We start from the raw sequence: 22,091 nt of genomic DNA, 5'->3' as shown, positions 1-22,091 counted from the left end.
ATAGAACGTAAGGCAGGAGAGTTTTGGGTCAGGAGAAGGTTACAGTGCTATCATGTGCGATAGGGAGTTTGGTAAGGACTGGAAGATGTGACATAAACAAGGTGGACACTCAGTATTGTGCATTTTGGCAGAAATGAGCATCATGCCATTGACTGGAGATGGATATGGCTAAGATTGGCCATGTCATCCACACTGGAGCAATATACAGAGTTTGGGATGGTAGTCAGAATTGGACTAGGTTTCAAATATATAGGGTGTTTGTAGGCATTGGAGGAGTTTACAGAGTTAGGAACTGTTCTCAGAGTTCGAAGAGTTCAAGGCACTGACACAGATGAGCACAGACCTGGACTGATAACTGTGACACTCCCTTTGATACCTCATGCAGGCTCAGTACAGCAGAGTTGAAAATAATCCTCCCACAAGAGGGTGGGGATTGAGCCCGTGAACTTCATGCTCTATGTTTCCTCTTCAGCACTGTTTCTGTGTCATGTGTTGTGGGCCGAAATTTCAAGCCCTTTAAATGTGCTCGATTCTGTTCGCTCTGTTCCGCTCGAGAGCTGGCCACACCCCCTTGACTTATACAGGTAACTTCGAAAAACATAAACACTTTGGCCTAAAGACTCATCTGTTCATGTAAAAACAAAAAGGCCTTTCATCTCTGTCCTATACTCAGCTGTCTTGGAGACCAGCCTGTTCATGACCCCTCTGGAAAAGGAAACAAGGGCACGGTTTTCTTGAGAAAAGGAACAGCTATTAGGTAAAAAGGATGATCTTTGTGACAATATGGATGCTTTGGAGAGGGTGCAGAGCAGGTTCACTAGGATATTGTCTGGTATGGACGGGGTGCTAGCTACAAGGACAAGTTGGATAAATTAGGATTATTTTCATTGGAAAGAAAGCCAGTGGTGGGGACCTGATTGAGGCCCACAAAATCATGAGAGCTGTAGACAGGGGGAACACTCAATTACTCGTGGTCATGATTTCATGGAGTTATACTTCGGAAGTTCATCACACAGAGGGTGGTGGTTGCCCGTCCCGCATTGCCAGCGGAGGTGGGGGATGGGGGGTGGGGGTGGAATGGGAACGATAGCGTTGTTTAAAATGGAAAGAGACAGATTCGTGAATGGTTAGGGAGCACAGGGATACATATCCTTAGAATATAGGCGTCAGGTTTCGACAGAGGATCTTGATCAGTGCAGGCTTGGAGGACGAAAGGTCCTGTTCCTCTGCTGGAATATTCTTTGATTTTTGTCCTCACCAGCCTCTTCATGAAAGGATTGTGCGTCAGGTCCATTTTATGCCTTTGCCTTCTCACCCTGAACCTATGCCCTCTAGTTTTGGACTCACCGAAACCCAAAGAAAAGACGTTGTCTGTTCATCCTATCCATGACTATCATGAGTTTGTAAACCTCTATAAGGTCACCCTCAGCCTCCAACGATCCAGGGAACACACTTCCAGTCTATTCAACCTCTCTCTAAACCTCAAATCCTCCAATCCTGGCAACATCTTTATACATCTTTTCTGAACCTTGTCAAGTTTCACAAAATCCTTCCGAAATGAAGGAGATCAGAATTGCATATTCCAAAGTGGCCTTACTAATGTCCTGTACAGCTGAAACATGACCTCCCAACTCATATATTCAAAAGATGTAGGTATGCTCGATGAGCTGGAAGGTTCTTATTCAGACGTTTCGTCGTCATACTAGGCAACATCAATGAGACTCCAGTGGAGCACTGGTTTTAGTGATCTGCTTTCCTTTTCTGTGTTTAGGCTTCCTTGGGTTGATGACGTTATTCCCCATGGAGAGTCATTTCCTGTTATTTTTGTCTGAGGGTAGTAATTGAGGTTGAAGTCAATGAATGTGTTGATAGAGTTTCGGTTGGAATACCATGCTTCCAGGAATTATCGTGCGTATCTCTGTTTGGCTTGTCCTTGGATGGATGTATTCTCCCGGTTAAAGTGGTGTACTATTTTATCCGTACGTGAGGATACTCATGAGATTGGTTCATGCATTTCTGTGGTGAGTTGACGTTTGTCAAATGTAGTGTTTTTTTAACAGTTCTTGCAAGGTATTTAGGTTCTGCGGGTTATTTAGATATGGAGGGTGTGGAATGGAACATCTTACCAGAGATAGGAACAGCAGATTTAGTTGAGACTGTTTTACAGATAAGGAAACATTGTACAAAATGGAGGACGTTCCTGCGGAAGAGACGATTGTGGGAGGAGGGGTGATGTTTACACAGATAGCGGTATAAGAGCTGGAGAAAATTATTGAGATGAGGAGATGGATGGAGAGACTGGAGAATCCTACGTTGACTGGGTTAGTGATAGCAATAGGAGGATGTTAAATCGATAGTGAGTCTTGTAAGAACTGGATCAAGAGAGTTACAGGCATTTGATTGGGTTTGACAGATCGGCAGTGCTGCAGGGACCTTACAGAATTACACAGATAGGGACAATTTTAGGGTCTTCACAGACTGATAGTGCTTTAGAGACTGGAAGAGGTCATGTCGAAAGGGAGGGCAGTAAGTGCTGCCGAAGCTAATAGAGTGTTGCGGGGATGCAGTAGTTTACTGTCAGCGGGATTTTTCTTGACAGGAGTAGGTTACAGATAGTGATGATGGTTTGGCTTGAGAAAACAAAAGATAATTGAGAGTTTTCGCGTCTGGAAGAGATTACGTTGATACGGCCGATTGAAGACATGAAGATTTTTTTCATGGAAAGGATAACACACATAGTGAGGGATGTGGGCATTGAGAGTGAATACACAGACATAGAGAGCGGTATTGGTAAATTGAACTTCAGGGATAGGATTGCAGTAGGGTTTAATGAGATAGGGAAAGTTGCATTTCATGGAGAAGATTACACCGATGCAAATAGTGTTTCTAGAGTTTAATGGAAGATAGAGGTGTTAAGACGTTTTAGTGACGGGAGGAAGTCACGGAGATAGGGTCGGGGTAGGTTACAGACATAGGCAGGTATCAAGTAACTTCACCACACTGCCTAATCAACACATCTTTGCATTGTGGATGAAAACAGAAGCACCCAGAGGAAACCCACGCAGATACGGGGAGAACGTGCAAACTCCACACTGACAGCTGCCTGAGACTGGAATCGAAATGGGTCCCTGGTGCTGTGAAGGAGCAGTGTTAGCTACTGAGCCACGTGCCACCTCCAAGAGATAAGAATAGTGCAAAACTGAAGGGTCCAAATTTGAAGAAATACACGTAGCATTAGATTATCATTATCACTGGATATTATCACTATTATTAAGTAGGATCTGACAAGCACAAACAGGGAGACACTGCTTGCACCTGAGTCAATATTCAGAAAGTGGGAGTATTTTAAAGTGATGCATTGAGAATTCAGGACCAGCGCTCTCCCATAGGAGTGAACGGCAAATGCAACACTTGCAGCGAATATTGAGCAAGCAATACCATGAGTTTGACAAAACAAATGCAGCGCAATAAAACAGGCGAAACACAGAGAGGGCAATGGAATTGTGAAAACATGAGGGGAAAACAATGGTCAAGATATATATTTGGAAAATAATATTCAATGAAAGCCATGAGACATTTTATCACCACAGTTAGAGTAATAGGAATCCCAACAAAACAGTGGGGCTTGTTAGAAACCAAAGGTACAATCTGTACATTGAGCCAGGAGAGATAGACGAGGTCTTGAATGAATACTTAGCATCTATATTCACACACGAGAAAGACATGGTCGCCGGGGACGTCAGTTGGGATTGTGAGGTTCGAAATCATGCTGAGATCAATAAGGATGAGGTATTAAATGCTTTCATAGGCTTAAAGGTGGATAATTCCCTAGCGCCCAATAAAATGCATCTCAGGCTGCTATGAGAGGTAAGGCAGGAGATTGCTGGGGATATACGTAATGCTTTTCTGGACACAGGTGAAGTGCCACATTACTTGAGGATGCAAATGTGGTTCATTCCTTCAAGAATGGCAGCAGGGAAAAGCCAAGTAATTACAGAGCAGATAGTTTGACATTAGCGGGAGGGAAATTGTTTGAAATAATTCTGAAAAATAAAACAGGATGAATAAACATTTTGGAAAGGCAGAAATCGATTAAGTATAGTCAGCACAGATTTGGTACAGGAAGATCCTGTCCGATGAATCCTACTGAGAGTTTTGAAATGTGTCTTAAAATTCTGATGAGGGCAGTGCAGACGATGTGGGTTACGTGGAGTTTAATTACGCCTTTGATAAGATCCCATATGGAAGGCTGTTCCAAAAGGGAAGAGCCAATGGGATTCATTCCAAGTTGACACCTTGGATCCACAATAGTTGAAGGGTTGTTTTTGTGATTGTGAGCCTTCCACCGTTGGGTGTACCGAAGGGATCTGAGCAGAGGAAATGGCAGAGGCTGATAGAAATGCATTTAGCAGACATCTGAATGGGTATATAAATAGGAAAGGTTGAGAAGAATATTGACAAAGTTCTAGCAAATGGGAAAAGAATCATCAGGCAAGAGTTGCAACGAAGGATCTATTTCCATGCTGTGCATATCTATGATTCTATATATTAAAAGGACCCCGCTTTAGAAGAGGAGGTGCTGGAGGGCTTAAAACACAAAGTTCGATAAATCCCTCGTGCCTAATCAAATGTATTTCAGGGCATAGTGGAAAGCTAGGGAAGAAAATATGGGGATCCTATCAGATATATTTCTACCACAGAGAGCCATGTGTGATGGGATGGAAGACTGGATGATGGCATCGTGGACAGTGAAGGAGGTTTTTCTAAGATTACAAAGGGATCTCGATGATATGGCTGAATGGCTGAAAAACCGGAGATAGAATTCAATCTGAATGAATGTGACGTAATGCATTTGGGTCAACAAAGAAGGTAGGGCTTATACAATAAATGGTAGGACCTTCGACAGTGTTGTAGAACAGAGTGACCTCGGGGTTCAGGTGCATTAATCTTTGAAGTTTGCAACATGGATAGACAAAATGGTTTAAAAATGTGCGTGTCACACTTGCTTTCATTGTTCAGTCCTTTGGAGATACGAGTTGGAAGTCGCGTTGAGATAATGCAGGCCATTGGTGAGTCTTCTTCTGCAATACTGCGTCCAGTTCTGGTCGCCCAGTTGTAGGAAGAATATTATTAAGCTGGATAGGTTTCAGATGAGATTTACCAGGATGTTGCTAGGTACGGAATGTGTCCGTTATGAAGAAATGTGGGATGTGTTGTAAATTTTCATTGAAAGCTGAATTCTGAGAAGCGACCTGATAGCAGTTCACAAAAATGAGCGTGTAGATAGAGTTAACAGTCGTTTTCCTTTCCTATGCACATGGCAATTTCAAGACTCGGGGCTACATTTTTAAATTGAGATGATAGACATTGGTGGTGGGGTCCGTTTGGACCATCTTTGACAACTCCCTCCCCTTCCTAATTCACCTGGACCATCTATGACACCTCCCTCTCCCTCCACTTCCTTGACCTCTCCATCTTCATTAAAGAACGACCGATTTGACACTGACATTTTTTACAAACCCACCGACTCCCACAGCTACCTGGATTTCAACTCTGCCCACCCTACCGCCTGCAAAAATCCCATCACATTCTCATTTCCTCTGCCTTTACCGTATCTGCTCCCAGGAAGACCAGTTCCACCACAGAACCCGATGGCCTCATTCCTTAGAGGCCACAATTTCCATTCTCAGTTGGTTAAAGATGCCCTCCAACGCATCTCGTGCACATCCTGGCCCTCCGCCCTCAAACCCCACCCCTCCAACTGGAACAAGGACAGAGCCCCCCCACCCCACCTCCGTGCTCACCTTCCACCCTCCCAACCTTCGCATAAACCATATCATATGACGACATTTTCGCCACATCCAAACGGACCCCACCACCAGGGAATATATTTCCCTCCCAACCTATTTCCGCTTTCCTAAAAGACCGTTCCCTCCGTGACTACAAGGGAGATGCAGAGGGAATGGTCTGTGCAGAATGCAGATACGAGTGAGAAGGGAAATATATCCCTGGGGGTGGGGTTTGATAGCAGTTAGTAGAATTGTCAGAGGTTAATGCGCTGCATTTGGATATTAATGGGGTGGAAGATGAGGCCTGGGGTTAAATTCCTGTTGTGGTTGAAGTGATTGGGGTAAAGCCGGCCGTGTTGGAATTGAGGGATATGCGTTGGAGGACATTGTTGATCACGTTAGAGGAAAATTGCGATCCTTGAAATCGGAAAACTTTCTGAGATGTTCTGAAGGAGAATTACTCCTCCTGGGTGCAATTATAGCAGAATCAGAGGGATTATGAGCACAGGATCACGTTCTTATGGGAGTATTCCCGAGTGTAATCAGGAGAGCAAAAAATGGAACATGAAATAGCTCGAGGAAATGGTTTAAACAGAAAACGAAGAGATGTTGCAAATGAATCGCAGATAAAAGAATAACCAGGCAGATAATTGAATCCCTTAAAGTTTTACAAGGCCATCTGTGGAACCACAGAAGGTGGTAGAGATATTATGCGAGTATTTCACATATCCTTTTTTATTACTGGAGAGTGACATGGAAGCTAAAGAGTTTCGAAAACCAAATAGCGATAACTTGATAAATGTTCATATTGCAGAGGAGTTAGTACTGGTTGTCTTAAATCGCTTCAAAGTGGATAAATCAATAGGACCTGATCAGGTGTATCTCACAATTGTGTGGAAAGCTAGTGAGGTGATTGTTGGGCCCCTCAGTGAGATATGTGTATCATCGATAATCACAGGTGAAGTACTGGAAACGGGTGCAATGATTTAAAAAAAGGTGGTTAGGAAAGGCCATGGAACAAGAGAACTTGTTATGTGAGCCTGAAGCCAGTGGCAGGCAAGTTGTTGGAAGGGAATCTGAGGAATAGGATTTACATGTGTTTGCAAAGGCACGAAATGATTAGGGATAGTCAACATGGCTTTGTGCATGGGAGATTGTCTCACTAACTTGGTTGAGTCTTTTTAAGAAATCACCAAGAAGATTGAAGGCAGTTTTGTGGACATTGTCAATATGTACTTCGGAAAGATATTCAACGAAGGTCCACAAAGTAGACTGGTTAGCAAAGTTAGATAACATGTAATGCATTGAGAACTGGCCATTCGCAAAGAAAATTGGCTTGAATGTAGGCGACTGAGAGTGGTGATGGAGGGTTGCTTGATGGACTGGAGACCTGTGAGCAGCAGTGTGCTGCAGGGACCGATATTAGGTCTTTTTTATGTAAATGACTTGAATATGAAGAAAAGCAAATTACTGCAGATGCTGGAAGCTGAAACCAAAAGAGAAAATGATGGAAAATCTCAGCAGGTCTAGAGGCATCTGGAAGGAGAGAAAAAAGTTGACGTTTCGAGTCTAACTGACCCTTTGTCAAAGCTATAAAAAGGAAGAAATAGGGAGGTATTTATACTAGGCTGAGAGAAAGTGAGTCATGGCTCCAGAAGCAAAGGTAGCAATAAAGAGGTGATAATGACAGTGCAGAGAGAGATTATAGGGAGATTAGGAGCTGTGAATGACCAATGCTGAAGCCAGTGTTATGTGAAAAACTATGTGGGGATGGGGGGGGGGGTGAAGCAGAGGCAAAATGGTAAACGGGGAGAAGGGTAGCAAAGGGATAAGAGGAGACGAAAGAGGTGCTGAGAGAGTATGGAGCGAGAGAAAGAGAGACAATCACGAAATAAGAGGTACAGAACAGTGAAAAAATATTTCAAAGGCAAATGAAACAAATGAAATAAAATTATGGAGCAGAATGAAAACAGAGGAATCGAGTTAGGATAATCATCTAAAGGCAGAGGGGTTTTGGATGTGAATATATGAGGTATGGTCAGTAGGTTTACAAAATAGACCGAAATTGGAGGGATAGTGGAATTCGAGGAGTTGCAGGTCGGCAGGGGAGTGAAGGCAGCGTTTGGTACACTTTCTGTTATTGGTCAATGCATTGAATTCAGAGGTTGTGACGTCATATCACGGCTCTCTCGGATATTGATTAAGACTCATCTCGAATTCTGTTTTCAGTTCCAAACTCCCTGTTCTCGCAATGATGTTGTGAAACTTGAAAGGGGTCAGAATATATTTTCAAGGACTTTGCTTGGGTTGGATGGTTTGAACTATTACGAAAGCATGAATAGTCTTGGTCTACTTTCCCTGGAAATTTAGAGCCTGAGAGGTGACCTTATAAAGGTTTATAATCATGCGGGGCATGGATTAGGTGAACAGTTTGTGTCTTTTTCCCATGTTAGGTGGTCCAAACTGGAGGGTACATGCTTACGTTGAGAGGGAAAAGATGAAAAGGGATCCAAAGGGCAACTTTTTCATGTCGAGTGTCGTGCATGCATGGAATGAACTGCTTGAGGAAGGGGTAGAGGCTAGTGCAATTCCAACATTTAAAAGCATCTGAATGTGTACATGAAGAGGAACATTTGGAGAGACATGTGCCAGCCCCTGGTAAATGGGCCTCCATTAATTTAGGATTTGTCGTTGGCATGTACGAGTTGGATTGTAGGGTCTGTTTCACTGTTGTACATCTCTATGACATTAATACAATATAATTAAGATAGGTTTCTCTTTTTTGTACAAGTAGTACAACTTTAGATAATTCTCCTTGGAGCTGAGAGGATTAAGCAATGATTTTGACTCGGAGCAGTTTTTCTTTTCAAAGAGATTTCATTGACAGAGAGGCAGAGACAAATTATTAACGTTATCACAATTTTCAGTAACAACTTTCAGGTAATTAGCAAATAATGCAGGAATAAAATGTGAATACTATTTTACTCAGTAAATTCTGAGCATCTGCAACAGTCTGAATGGCAGCTGGACACAGATTCAGCAGTTATTTTCAAACAGATATAGAATATTATTTTTAAAGTAAATATTTAGAGAGCTATGGAAAAATAGGAGGTGAGTTGGGATAGAATGGCAGCATCTCCAGAGGGACAACTGCAAGTGGTTCAATCGCCTCCAGCCCCTGTGCTCTGTGATGATGCCCCATTCACTGTGATTGGGTATATGAATAGGAAAGGTTTAGAGGGTTATGGGCGAACAGCTGGCAAATGGGGCTCCATCGATTTCGTATCCCAAGTTGGCAGGGACGTTTTGGACAAAAGGGTTTGTTTCTGTGCTATACATCTCCATTATACGAATAAATTAAAATAGGTAGTTCTTTTATTGAGAGGTAGCAGAAGATGAGATAATTTCCTTAGAGCTGAAACGGTTAAGCAGTGATTTCAACCAGCGGCAGATTTGTTTTCTGGCTATTTAATTTACAAAGTCAGAGTGAGAAATCATAACATTGTCACAATTTTTAATAACTATTAAAGTAGGCAAATCATGCAAGGTGAAAACGTTAAGATTATTTTACGCAGTAACGTCTGAGCATCGGGAACGGTTTGAATGGCAGCTGCATGCAGATTCAGCAGTTATTCTCAAACGGATTTGGAATGTAATTTTTGATGGATAGATTTGGACAGCTGTGAACAAATAGAAGGGGAGTTGGGACAGATTTGCAGCATTTCCAGATGGAGAGATTACAGCCCCAATGGGCTGAATAGCCGCCAGCCCTTTCATCTGTGATACTGCCCCATTCACTGTGAATATTGAAGCTCATCCCAGAGCAGAGAGAGGGAGGATCCCACCACTCACCTTACAATGGGGCCCGGCTGATTGACGGCAGCGCCAGACCAATAGGAGATGATTGCTGTGGATAACACGTGATCATGAGCTGTGCAGGCACAGTGTCACTGTGAAAGGGAACTAAGTGAGTGTGCAGGGAATTGGAGAGACAGCAGACACTGTGTCGAAATGGTGTTAGTGTTAACTGGGAGGGTTTATAAACACATGGTACAGGTCACTGGAACTGAATTAGAAACTCCAGGTAAATTAGAACCGAATGAGCTGTGGATGCTGTAAATCAGCAACAACAATCAGAAGATACTGGAAAAGGTCAGCAGGTCTGGCAGCATCTGTGAAGATAAATCAGAGTTAACGTTTCAGATCCAGTGAAACTTCCTCAGAACTGATGGTATGAAAATGTTGGTTTCTATGCATGAAGGTATATTATACAGAGCGAGAAGAACAGTTGGATCAAGGAGTAGATAACGATCTGGCTGGGAAGGTGAATTGCTCTCAAAGGAGACTGTTAGTGGCTAACCACAGGTAGTGTTTAATGGCGAGTTGTGTAATAATAAGACCTGGTGTGTGATTTAGGGGGAAAGGACATGAGGGAGTTCAGGCCAGATAACTATTGAACTCAGTGTTAAGTCTGGAGTGCTGCAGCGTTCCCAAGCACAAAACGAAGTGATCTTCCAGCTTATGCTGATCTCCGCTGGAACATTGCCGTATGCCTGAGTCAGATGTTAGCGAGAGAACCCGGTAAGGTGTTAAAGAGACAGCAACTAGAAGCTCGGGGTTACTTGCAGACAGAGTACAAATCATCAGTCGTCATTTCTGACAACTCCAAGATGCCGGAATCAAACATTCCCCTCCCATCCCTTGTCCACCTTCTGCAGGGACAGTTCATTCTTAGACACCTGGTCCACTCCTCATTCACTCCAAACAGGACCCACCGCCAACCCAGCATCTTCCCCTATAACCGCCCAAGGTATAACATGTGTCTATTGACTTTCTCCTTCTTCAGTATTCAAGGGCCACAACACACCTTCCAGTTGTCTGTCTTTTTAACACACCAGTGTGTTCCTGAGCAAACATCTATGTTTCAGGCTTGCTGCAGCATTCCAGTGAAGCTCATCACAAGCTGGAAACGCAGCACCCAATATTCTGCTTGGGGAATCTGCAGCCTTACAGACTCAATATCATGTTGAATAATATTTGGACTTTCTCCTAGCCCCTTACCCAACACGCCAGGTCTTGATATCACATAGCCTGCCATTGCACACTACATATTGAATATTTGCAGGGTCTAAAGCCTTTACACCATTTGTCCGTTTGATATTAGATGGGTATTCTTGATGTGTATTAGCTACACCGAGGTCACAGGAATGACTAATGTAAAAAAAACTAATTATGCAACAAAAAACGTGATTCCTTGAACCGTCCCGGTAAATCAAATTAAACTCCATTTGCCTCTCTTCAGCCCATTCTCCCAATTGATCAAGATCCCTTTCTAATCATAGATAATCTTTGTTACGGTCCACTTTAACATTTTCTATGTCACGCAAACGAACCATACTTTGTGCATTCTTATCCCCAAATCATCTATATACATGGCAAATAAAAATGGACACAGCACCGATTGCAGTGCAGCACTGCTGGTCACAGACGTTCAGTCTGAAAAGCAACCCTCCACTATTGCTCTGTCTCTTGCTTTTCAGCTAATTTTCTATCCAGTTGGCAATCTGTCCCTGAATCCCATGTGATCGAACTTTGAAAATTAGTTTCCCATGCAGAACCGTTTCAAAGACTTTACTAGAGTCAAACTAAACAATGTCTAATACCCTGCCGTCATTGTTTTTCTTGGTGACTAACTTAAAAAACCTCAATCAAGTTTGTGAGACACCCTCTTACATAACCATACTAATAACCCTAATCATTCCTTAGCTCTCCAAAAATATGCCAATCCTAATCTTCAGAATCACCTCCAACAGCTTCCACACCTCTGAAGTCAGGCTCAGAGGTCTACAGTTCCCAGGCTTCTCCTTATATCCTTTCTTTAACAAGGAGTGTTAAAGAAAGCATTAGCCACTCTCCAGTCATCAGGCAGCTCACCTGCTGTTGTCAGTTGTACAGAAATTTCTCAATGGTGCCCCCAATTTCCGCCCACCCAAACTGTTCCCGTACAATCAATTTAGTTCATTTCCCAATCTTATATGCCAAGAAAATGTCAGGTGTTGCTCGATTTCTGACAGAAATATTGCATATTGATAAAGAATATTGTCTTGAACTCATTTCACAAACTCTGAACTAATCAAACCTTTCACACTATGGTAGTCTAAGTCAATGTTTGAAAGAAGTGAATCACCCACTATTACAACATTATTCTGACTTTATATCAGAGATCTCTCTGTCTATTTGTTCCTTGCGTTCTCTCTAAATATTGAAGCGTCTATAGTGCCATTCAACTAAGGTGATTTTGTTTTATTACTTTGAAAACACAATTTCTTTTGAAAAAAAGCTCTCACCCACAATTTAAAAATAGATCTTGTTTTGCTTATTCACTCTGAGAATGTAGGTATTTTCCCAGAAGATAGTTGAGAGTCAGCCACATTGCTGTGGGTCTGGAATCATATGTTGGCTAGACCAGGTGAGGTTGATAGTTTCCTTCCCTAAAGGACATTAATGAATCAAATGTTTGTTTTCTACTAACAATCGACAATCGTTTCATGATCATCATTAGACTTTTCATTCTAGATTTTGCATGTGGATATATATTATCTGGGCATCACTGAGCAGGTTATTGCTGTGCAGCTGCTGCGTGAGAGCATTGTTGGCGACACCTTCCATTACTTTGCTACAGATCGAGTGTGGACTGATGGATGGAAATTGGCTGGGTTAGCTGTTTCCTGTGTTTCTGCATTGAACATACCCAGGCAGCGTTCCACATTGTCAGTCGATGCCAGTGCTGGAGCGGTACGAGGTTTGTGGTTGGAAAGTTCTGGAGCACAAGCTATCATTACCGTAGCCCGAATGTTGGCAGGGCTCACACCCTTGATATTATTTGAACTGAAACGATTGGTTAAGCATCTATGATGTTGGGGACCACTGGAGAAGGCTGAAAATTGCTGCAAATGCTGTCGTCCTAGCTTTTGCATGAATGTGTGAGGCCCCTCCATCAAGTAAGGGTGGGGATATTCAATGATGCTTCCTCCAATGAGTTGTTTAATTGTCCATCACCATTCATGACAGAATTGCAGAGCTCAGATATAATCCATTGGTTGTGGGATCGCTTAGTTACATTTCTTGTCGCTTGTGCTGTTTGGAATGCTCGTTTGGTAGCTCTTTAAGGTATAGTACAAGATTACAGTGGTGCTGGAAAAGCACAGCGGGTCAGGCAGCATCTGAGGAGCAGCAAAATCGAAGTTTTTGGCAGTATCCTTTCATCTTGCACTGAACCAGGATTGATCCACTATCTTGATGGTAATGGTTAAGTGGGGGTATGCCAGGCCATGAGATTTCAGGTTGTGCTGGAGTGCAATTATGCTATTGTTGTGTCACAGTGCCTCAGAGATGCCCCGTTTTGAGATCCGCCATCTGCTCGAAGTATATCCCATTCAGCAAAGAGATAGTGTCTGTAAACACAGTGGAGACTACTCTCCACTTGAATGCAAGGCATTGTCTCCAAAGGACTGTGTGATGGTTGTTCTTACTGCTGCTGTTATGGACAGATGTATCTGTAGCTGGTCAATACATAACAATGAGATCAAGTATGTTTTTCCCTCGTCTTGGTTCTCTCACCACCTGCTGCAGGCCCAGTTGAGCAGCTACGTCCTTTAGAACCCAACCAGCTGAGTCACTAATCCTGTTGCTGAGTTACTCTTAGTGGTGCATATTGAAAACCCATACCCAGAGTACGGTTAGCACCATTTACACCCTCAGTGATTCATACAAGTGTTGCTCAACATGGAGGAGTACTGATTCATCAGCCGAGGGCGGACGGTATATGGTAATCAGCAGGAGCCATGAGACATCCTGCCGTCTTCTGTTAATGCTGAGTACTCCCTGGGCAAGTCCTTCCTGTCTGTACACCACTGTGCCACCACCTCTGTCTGGTCTGTCCTGCTGGTGGGATAGGACATATCTAGGAATGGTGATTCCGGGTTCTCGTTATTGTCAGTAATTTATGATTCCGTGAGTAAGACTATGTCAAGATGTTCCATGGTTAGTCTGTGAGACAGCTGTCCACATATTCGTACTAGTGCCAGATGTCAGTGAAGAGAAATTTGCAGGGTTGAGAGGGGTGATTCTGTGGTTGTATTTTCTGATGCCTTGGTAGATGTCATGTGGTCCATCCAGTTTATTTTCTTTGCTGAGACTTTACAGTGATGAAGACAATGAGTAGCTTGCTGGGCCACTGCTACATTGGCAGTTACCTTTCCCGGGAGGGCATTGGGGATTTATTCTGCCATTGGCAATTGTTCAATGGAGATCAGTCGATTCGTAATTTCAGTTGTTTTTTTTATTGAATTCAGATTCCACTATCAACCGAGGTAGGATTCGAATCCGGACTTCAGTTATACATTTTAATATTCTGGATAGAAGTTAAATACATCAGGTTTGTTCACTCATTTTAAATATCACTAACCCAGGATTTGTTTCTTTGTTGAACACTGTCCATCATCCTGTCTTCTCCATTCTCCCCAACAAGTGAGGAGCACATGCAGTTTCTCTGTCACTAATATTGAGACAATCCGATCAGCTGCCTCTGCTGCTTCCATCCCTTTCATTAGCCTACCAAGCCAAACTGCCTCACGTGGTTCTCACCGTTTGAGTCTTAAACTAACAGCTTTCTCCATTTTATTGTCAAGCTTAATTAGAGCTCATCTTGACCCTTTCCCCTAGCCTCACTAAACTACAGACACTAAAACTTTGCCTTCTCCTCCTCCTCATCAGTCTCCCTCACCACATCTCAGATACTGTTCTTTGTTCTGTCTGTCTTTTCTCGTTATGTCCTTCTCACCCATTCCGCTAAATCTAATATTTGAGCTCACTGTCGTTGGAAATTCTTGCTCCATCTCCACTTTCCCTTTCCTTTCTGAATTCCTTTATTTGGTGTCCCTCCAGGAATAATCCTTAGTCCCTCCTGTTTCTCACCTACGTACATCAGGAGATGACATCGTTCAAAATATCGTGTTGGGTTTCACACGTACTTAAACAATAGATGTACTGTATTGTACCTCATCATCATCCTCACGAGGTGGCATAATGGCACTGTGTTTAGCACTGCTGCCTCACAGCACCAGTGTCCCTGGTTCGAATCCAGCCTTGGGTGACTGTCGATGTGGAATTTGTACATTCTCCTCGTGTCTCGGTGGGCTTCCTTCGGGTGTTCCGGTTTCCTCCCACAGTCCAAAGATGTGCAGGTCAGGTAAATTGGCCATGTTAAATTTCCCGTAGTGTTAGGTGCATTAGTCAGATGGAATTCGGTCTGGTTGGGTTAGTCTTCGGAGGGTCGGTGTGCACTGGTTGGGACGAAGGGCCTGTTTCCACACTGTATGTAATCTAATCTAATCGAATCACTCTCCATTGCTGCACTGTTACAGTTATCAAATTCAAAGTTTGTGTAAAGATTTGTAGCTCGGGTGCTCGTTGTTGTGTTTCTGTTCGCCAAGCTGGAAGTTTTTGTTGCAAACGTTTCATCCCCTGTCTAGGTGACATCCTCAGTGCTTGGGAGCCTCCTGTGAAGCGCTTCTGTGGTGTTTCCTCCGGCATTTATAGTGGCCTGTCCCTGCCGCTTCCGGTTGTCAGTTTCAGCTGTCCGCTGTCGTGGCCGGTAATATCGGGTCCAGGTCGATTTGTTTATTGATGGAGTTTGTGGATGAGTGCCATGCTTCTAGGAATTCCCTAGCTGTTCTTTGGTTGGCTTGCGCTATAATGGTAGTGTTGTCCCAGTCGAATTCATGTTGCTTGTCGTCTGCGTGTGTGGCTACTCGGGATAGCTGGTCGTGTGTCGTTTCGTGGCTAGTTGATGTTCATGGATGTGGATCGTTAGCTGTCTTCCTGTTTGTCCCTTATAGTGTTTTGTGCAGTCCTTGCATGGGATTTTGTACACTACATTAGTTTTGCTCATGTTGGGTATCGGGTCATTCGTTCTGGTGAGTTGTTGTCTGAGTGTGGCTGTGGGTTTGTGTGCTATTATGAGTCCTAGTGGTCGCAGTAGTCCGGCTGTCAGTTCAGGGAAGTTCTTGATATATGGTAGTGGGGCTCGTCCTTTGGATTTTGGCAGGTCCTCGTTCCGTGGTCTATCCCTTAGACATCTGTTGATGAAATTGCGAGGGTATCCGTTTTTGGCGAATACCTTGTATAGGTGTTCCTCTTCCTCTTTTTGCAGTTCTGGTGTGCTGCATTGTGTTGTGGCCCTTTTGAATAGTGTCTTGATGCATCTTCGTTTGTGTGTGTTGGGGTGGTTGCTTTCATAGTTCAGCACTTGATTTGTGTGTGTGGCTTTCGTGTGTACCTTTGTGGAAAATTCTCCATTTGGTGTTCTCTGTACCATCACGTCTAGGAATGGGAGTTGGTTGTACTTTTCTTCTTCTCTCGTGAATCGGATACCTGTGAGTGTGGAGTTGATAATCCGGAGTGTTTTCTCTATTTCCGTGTTTTTAATGATTACAAAGGACCAGCTATCCCTAGTAGCCACACACGCAGACGAGAAGCAACATGAATTTAACTGGGACAACACTACCATTTCGGGCAAGCCAACAAAAGAACAGCCAGGGAATTCCTAGAAGCATGGCACTCATCCACAAACTCCATCAATAAACACATCGACCTGGACCCAATATACCGGCCACTACAGTGGACAGCTGAAACTGACAACCGGAAGCGGCAGGGACAGGCCACTATAAATGCCGGAGGAAACACCACAGAAGCGCTTCACAGGAGGCTCTCAAGCACTGAGGATGTCACCTAGACAGGGGACGAAACGTTTGCAACAGAAACTTCCAGCTCGGCGAACAGAAACACAACAACGAGCACCCGAGCTACAAATCTTCACACAAACTTTGAACACCGACGGGCGAGAGACGCTAAGACAAGCCAGGAAATGGGAATCCTGCGCTAACCGCCTAAGCGCCACATACGAACAACTCCGGTTCCTGCATGAATGCCGAAAGAATCGAATCCTTCCACCATGTGTCAGATATAGACCGCCAGTCAACAACCCACAAGCCAGAGACACAGCCAGACAGAACGGATTCAGGATGATCCAGGTAATGATTACGGACCCTCACAACCGACTTTACAGATGCAGACAAGAAATTGCGCGCCAAAAGTCGTTAATTTCAAAAACCACTATTCAGGAATGGACCCGGACCATAGAACAGGCTGTCAGTATAGGACAGAACAGGGCTACACACCGCAAAAAAAAAAAGGCACTAAAAGAAAAATTGGCCAAATTAACACACAACAAAGAAGACACCACAACACACACCTGTGTTAAAAACCTCTCCAACAGACAGCTAACAGACACGGAAAGAACAATACTGGCCAAGGGACTCAACTACAACCACAGGGACGCCAAGACAGCAGAATTCCTAGCAGCACTAGAATGCACACTCAGGAACAATGGACTGACCGAAGAGACAGAACAAACAGTGAGACAAAGTATCGTACCTCTGATAACAAGGAAAAGACAAACACATAACCTCAACACCAAGGAGAGTGAAGCACTAAAATCACTAAGAAACGATAAGAACATAATCATACTACCAGCAGACAAAGGAAGAATGACGGTCATCCTGGACAAAGCAGAGTACACCCAAAATGCACAACAACTACTTGCAGATACACCTACCAAAAGAGGGAGTTTGACCCCACCCCACAGCTCACTAATAGAATAAACAACACACTGAGGAATCTACAAAAAACCGACAGATAACCAGGTCTGACCTACAAAGAATGAAACCTGAAAGCAACAACACCCCCAGATTATATGGACTACCCAAAGTGCACAAACCAGACATCCCACTCAGACCCATCGTATCACTACCAGGGACACCATCACACAAACTGGCTAAAGAACTACAGCAGAAACTGAAACACCTGATCAACGGATCAAGACACTGTATACAATCAACACAGGAATGCTTGGACATCATCAGAAATATAAACATAGACAAAGAAGAAACCATGGTCTCATTCGACGTAACGGCACTGTTCACCTCTATTGACAAAACCCGAGCAAGAGAAACATTAGCCAACCTGCTGGACAGACATAACAGACAACAGGACGTTGAACCCAATAACAAAGACGGCACACTTAAACTACTAGACTTGTGCCTCACAACACACTTCACATTCAACAACCAGATATACGAACAAATCAACGGAACACCCATGGGCTCACCGATCTCGGGACTCATAGCAGAAGCAGTAATGCAAAGGTTAGATCAAACAGTCCTACCACAAATTCAACCCAAACTCTGGTCAGATACGTGGATGACACCTTTGTAATAATTAAAAACACGGAAATAGAGAAAACAAAGCGGATCATCACTTCCACACTCACAGGCATCCGATTCACGAGAGAAGAAGAAAAGGACAACCAACTCCCTTTCCTAGACGTGATGGTACAGAGAACACCAAACGGAGAATTCACCACAAAGGTATACAGGAAAGCCACACACACAGATCAAGTCCTGAACTATGAAAGCAACCACCTCAACACACACAAACGAAGTTGCATAAAGTCACTATTCAAAAGGGCCACAACACAATGCAGCACACGAGAACTGCAAAAAGAGGAAGAGGAACACCTATACAAGGTATTCGCCAAAAACGGATACCCTCGCAATTTCATCAACAGATGCCTAAGGGATAGACCACGGAACGAGGACCTGCCACAACCCAAAGGACTAGCCCCACTACCATATATCAAGAACATCTCTGAACTGACAGCCAGACTACTGCGACCACTAGGACTCATAATAGCACACAAACCAACAGCCACACTCAGACAACAACTCACCAGAACGAATGACCCGATACCCAGCATGAGAAAAACTAATGTGGTGTACAAAATCCCATGCAAGGACTGTACAAAACACTATATAGGACAAACAGGAAGACAGCTAACGATCCGCATCCACGAACATCAACTAGCCACGAAACGACACGACCAGCTATCCCGAGTAGCCACACATGCAGACGACAAGCAACATGAATTCGACTGGGACAACACTACCATTATAGGGCAAGCCAAACAAAGAACAGCCAGGGAATTCCTAGAAGCATGGCACTCATCCACAAGCTCCATCAACAAACAAATCGACCTGGACCCAATATACCGGCCACGACAGCAGACAGCTGAAACTGACAACCGGAAGCGGCAGGGACAGGCCACTATAAATGCCGGAGGAAACACCACAGAAGCGCTTCACAGGAGGCTCCCAAGCACTGAGGATGTCACCTAGACAGGGGACGAAACGTTTGCAACAAAAACGTCCAGCTCGGCGAACAGAACCACAACACTTATCAAATTGTTTATCACGCTTTTTCTATCCGATTCAGTGGTAGTTCTTCCAATGAAACATTGCAATGTTTGAACCCAATGCATTCAGTTGCTATTACAAATTAATTTCCCTTTCAGCTGAGCTCCTCCCTCTGACTGGGATCTCTCTGAGGCAGAACTACACTGTGCACAATATTGCTCGCAATTCTGACCCCAAGGTTAGCTTCTGATCAGACATCTACACAATTACAAACACCAGGAATTACAATCTCTTAAATGTTGCTTGTCTCCTCCTCACCCCAGCTCCATTGCTACGGAAACCCCCTACCCATGTCTGTGTTGCTGTATGCCTGATGAATCCGAAACAGAACCAATGATTCCGTAAATGATGCAGAATCTGGTTCTGGACACACCCATGTTTGGAACCATCTTCTGAGTATTTACCCTGTCAAACCACTGAAGAATCATATATGTTTCAATCAGATCACCTCTCATTCTCCCAAAATCCAGGGAGAAGATTCCCAATTTCAACAGCCATTGCTTAAATGATAATCCCTCCAAATCAGGGATTATCCCAGTCAATGTTCTCTGAAATGCCTCCAATGAAGTGATACATTTCATAAAATAAACGGGCCAAAACGTCTTACATTACTCCAGATGCGGTCTCATTCGCACTTCGGACAGTTGCCCTAAGTATATACTCCGAACACTTACACTGCAAACCCCTTGAAATGAGGAACAGCATTCTTATTTCCCTTCTTGATGACCTGTTGTCACTGCGTGCTAGCTTCCTGTGTTTTCTACGCAATTACCTTTAGCTTTCGACAGTTTACACCATTTAAATAGTACGCTGTTCTTTTAGTATCTCCCCAAAATGAACAACTTCACAATTTCCCAAGTTATATTCCATTTTCGAACTTGTTGCTCACTTCTCCTGTAAATATCTCTCTGTATTATATTCCTCTTGGAACTTCAATGGTATGCTTTTCTCGGAGATTTCACACCTCATTCTTCTAAACATTTCCTGGGAGTTCTGGGCAGTGAGCAGCATGCTCAGTTGTTCTCTTTTTCGGGATACTCGATGGAATGATTGCAAAGGCATTGCTGACCATTCTTCAGAATGCCGATAACCTGCCCATCAAGCTGCATTCGCCTTTCGCACCCAATGTCTTATTCGTGAGGTGCAGTGGCAACTCGGAAGGAATGAAATGAAGCAAATCCTGCTCACCGCACCTCAACAGCTCTTGGAATATTCTGTCCCATGTGTCAAAAATCTGTTCTGTTCAGTCACATGAAGTCCCAAGGTGCAAACTCATAGAAACCCACATAGATTTTCCCCTGTATTGACTGCTGATGTCCACAAGGGGTAATGTCTCCAGTCATCCTGCGGCAGTAGGAGGGGATGGTTTGAGTTTCCAATCTTAACTGACAGTGACGGGTTTTATAAACTTGTATTACAGGATATGACAGGTGAACATTCAGATTGTAATCTCAGTCACTGCAACGCCAAACTCTAACAGAATTACTCAATTCATCAGGACCTGGATATTTGCATTGTATATGAGTATTGTTTTCCAGTTCGTTCTCATTTGCTGCATAAAAGTTTTCCTTTGAATCGAACCATTCTCGAAATAGATTTCCCCGAACTCTTCAACATCTGTCCTGTAATCCTTTTATACTGTGCTGATGACTGTTAAGTTTATCAATTTGATGTATATCTTTTTTAACGCCTATCTCACAGCTCCCCACAATTTCCTTTGCTACAAGGAGAAAAATGTCAGTTTCTCCAAACCCCTGATTCCACAATGTCTGTTTGCTCTCTATAAGGTCACAATAGGATTGTGTTGGACGATTCTCCACTTGCCTGCATCAGTGCAGCTCCCAACAATATGAAAGAAAGTTAACATCATCCAGGACAAATGACTGTGCCTGAATAGTGTCCTATCCACCACGTTCAGCATTTCCCCTCTCCACCCCCGAGGCACTGTGGGATCACTGTGTAAAAGGTAAAGACAGAATTGACTTAGCAGACCGTAAGGCTGCTCTTTCATTAGGGAGAGATGACTGGTGCTATTTTAACCTGAAGGTTATAACAGCCCAGACAAGGGGAGAGGTTGAGAAGGAGAGTCCATCTCTTGCAGATGAATATACTTGATGTGTATCATCAACACCCATGTCTCTACTACTAAAATTCGCCATTCTTTGAACCATCCTGGTAAATCTCCTATGCACTCTCTCTGGGATCCTGCCAAATGTACCAACGTGTGAGTGATCTCTGGAAGGACAGACCCAGCTGCTCCGTATTCTTGTGAGTAATGCCATTACAGAGCAATAATTGCACTAAACATCACTGTCTGTGAGGGTGGGAGACACAGGAATCCCGAAAACATTAAATATATAGTTAGGTGTACACTGGCGATGCCATGACAGATAACACTTTGGACCAATTACTGGAAAATATATTTGGATAGGTTGGAAGCAGTTTTCTTTGTTACAGATACAATAGACCACACAGTCCTTTTTTCTGTTTTGTAGACCACTGAGATGATTGACAGAGGAATATGACAAGCCACATTTGAATTTAAGGTCAGAGAGGTGGTAAGATGACAAATGATTGTTTGACGATTTGGGGAGTAAAGTGAGATGGAGTGGTTCAGGAGGAAATTCTGGAGCCTGGGGAGAGGGTACAGGATCTGATAGTGCCATTGTCACATACGAAGTAAAAAGAGGGCATTCTCAAGGTTGGAATTGCACATATAGCAGCGCATTGAGAGACTCGAAGAGATTAGAGATCGGGAGGATAATGAAGCTGGAAGAGATTAGAGTTCGGGAGGACTGTGAGGTTCGAGAAAGTCACAGCGATAGAGATGGTTGTGACAGCAGAGCTTGTGTGAGTTTTGACCTTGCAGAAGAATTAGAGATAAGGAGGAGTTCTGAGGCTGGATGTGGTGACAGTGATCGATTTGTGA

Source organism: Chiloscyllium plagiosum, unplaced genomic scaffold, assembly GCF_037043375.1.
Source record: "Chiloscyllium plagiosum isolate Xiang-an unplaced genomic scaffold, Cpla_swu_hap1 HiC_scaffold_38, whole genome shotgun sequence".
NCBI classification, from domain to species: Eukaryota; Metazoa; Chordata; class Chondrichthyes; order Orectolobiformes; family Hemiscylliidae; genus Chiloscyllium; species Chiloscyllium plagiosum.
The sequence above is the reverse complement of the archived record's forward strand: the minus strand, read 5'-3'. Positions refer to the sequence as shown.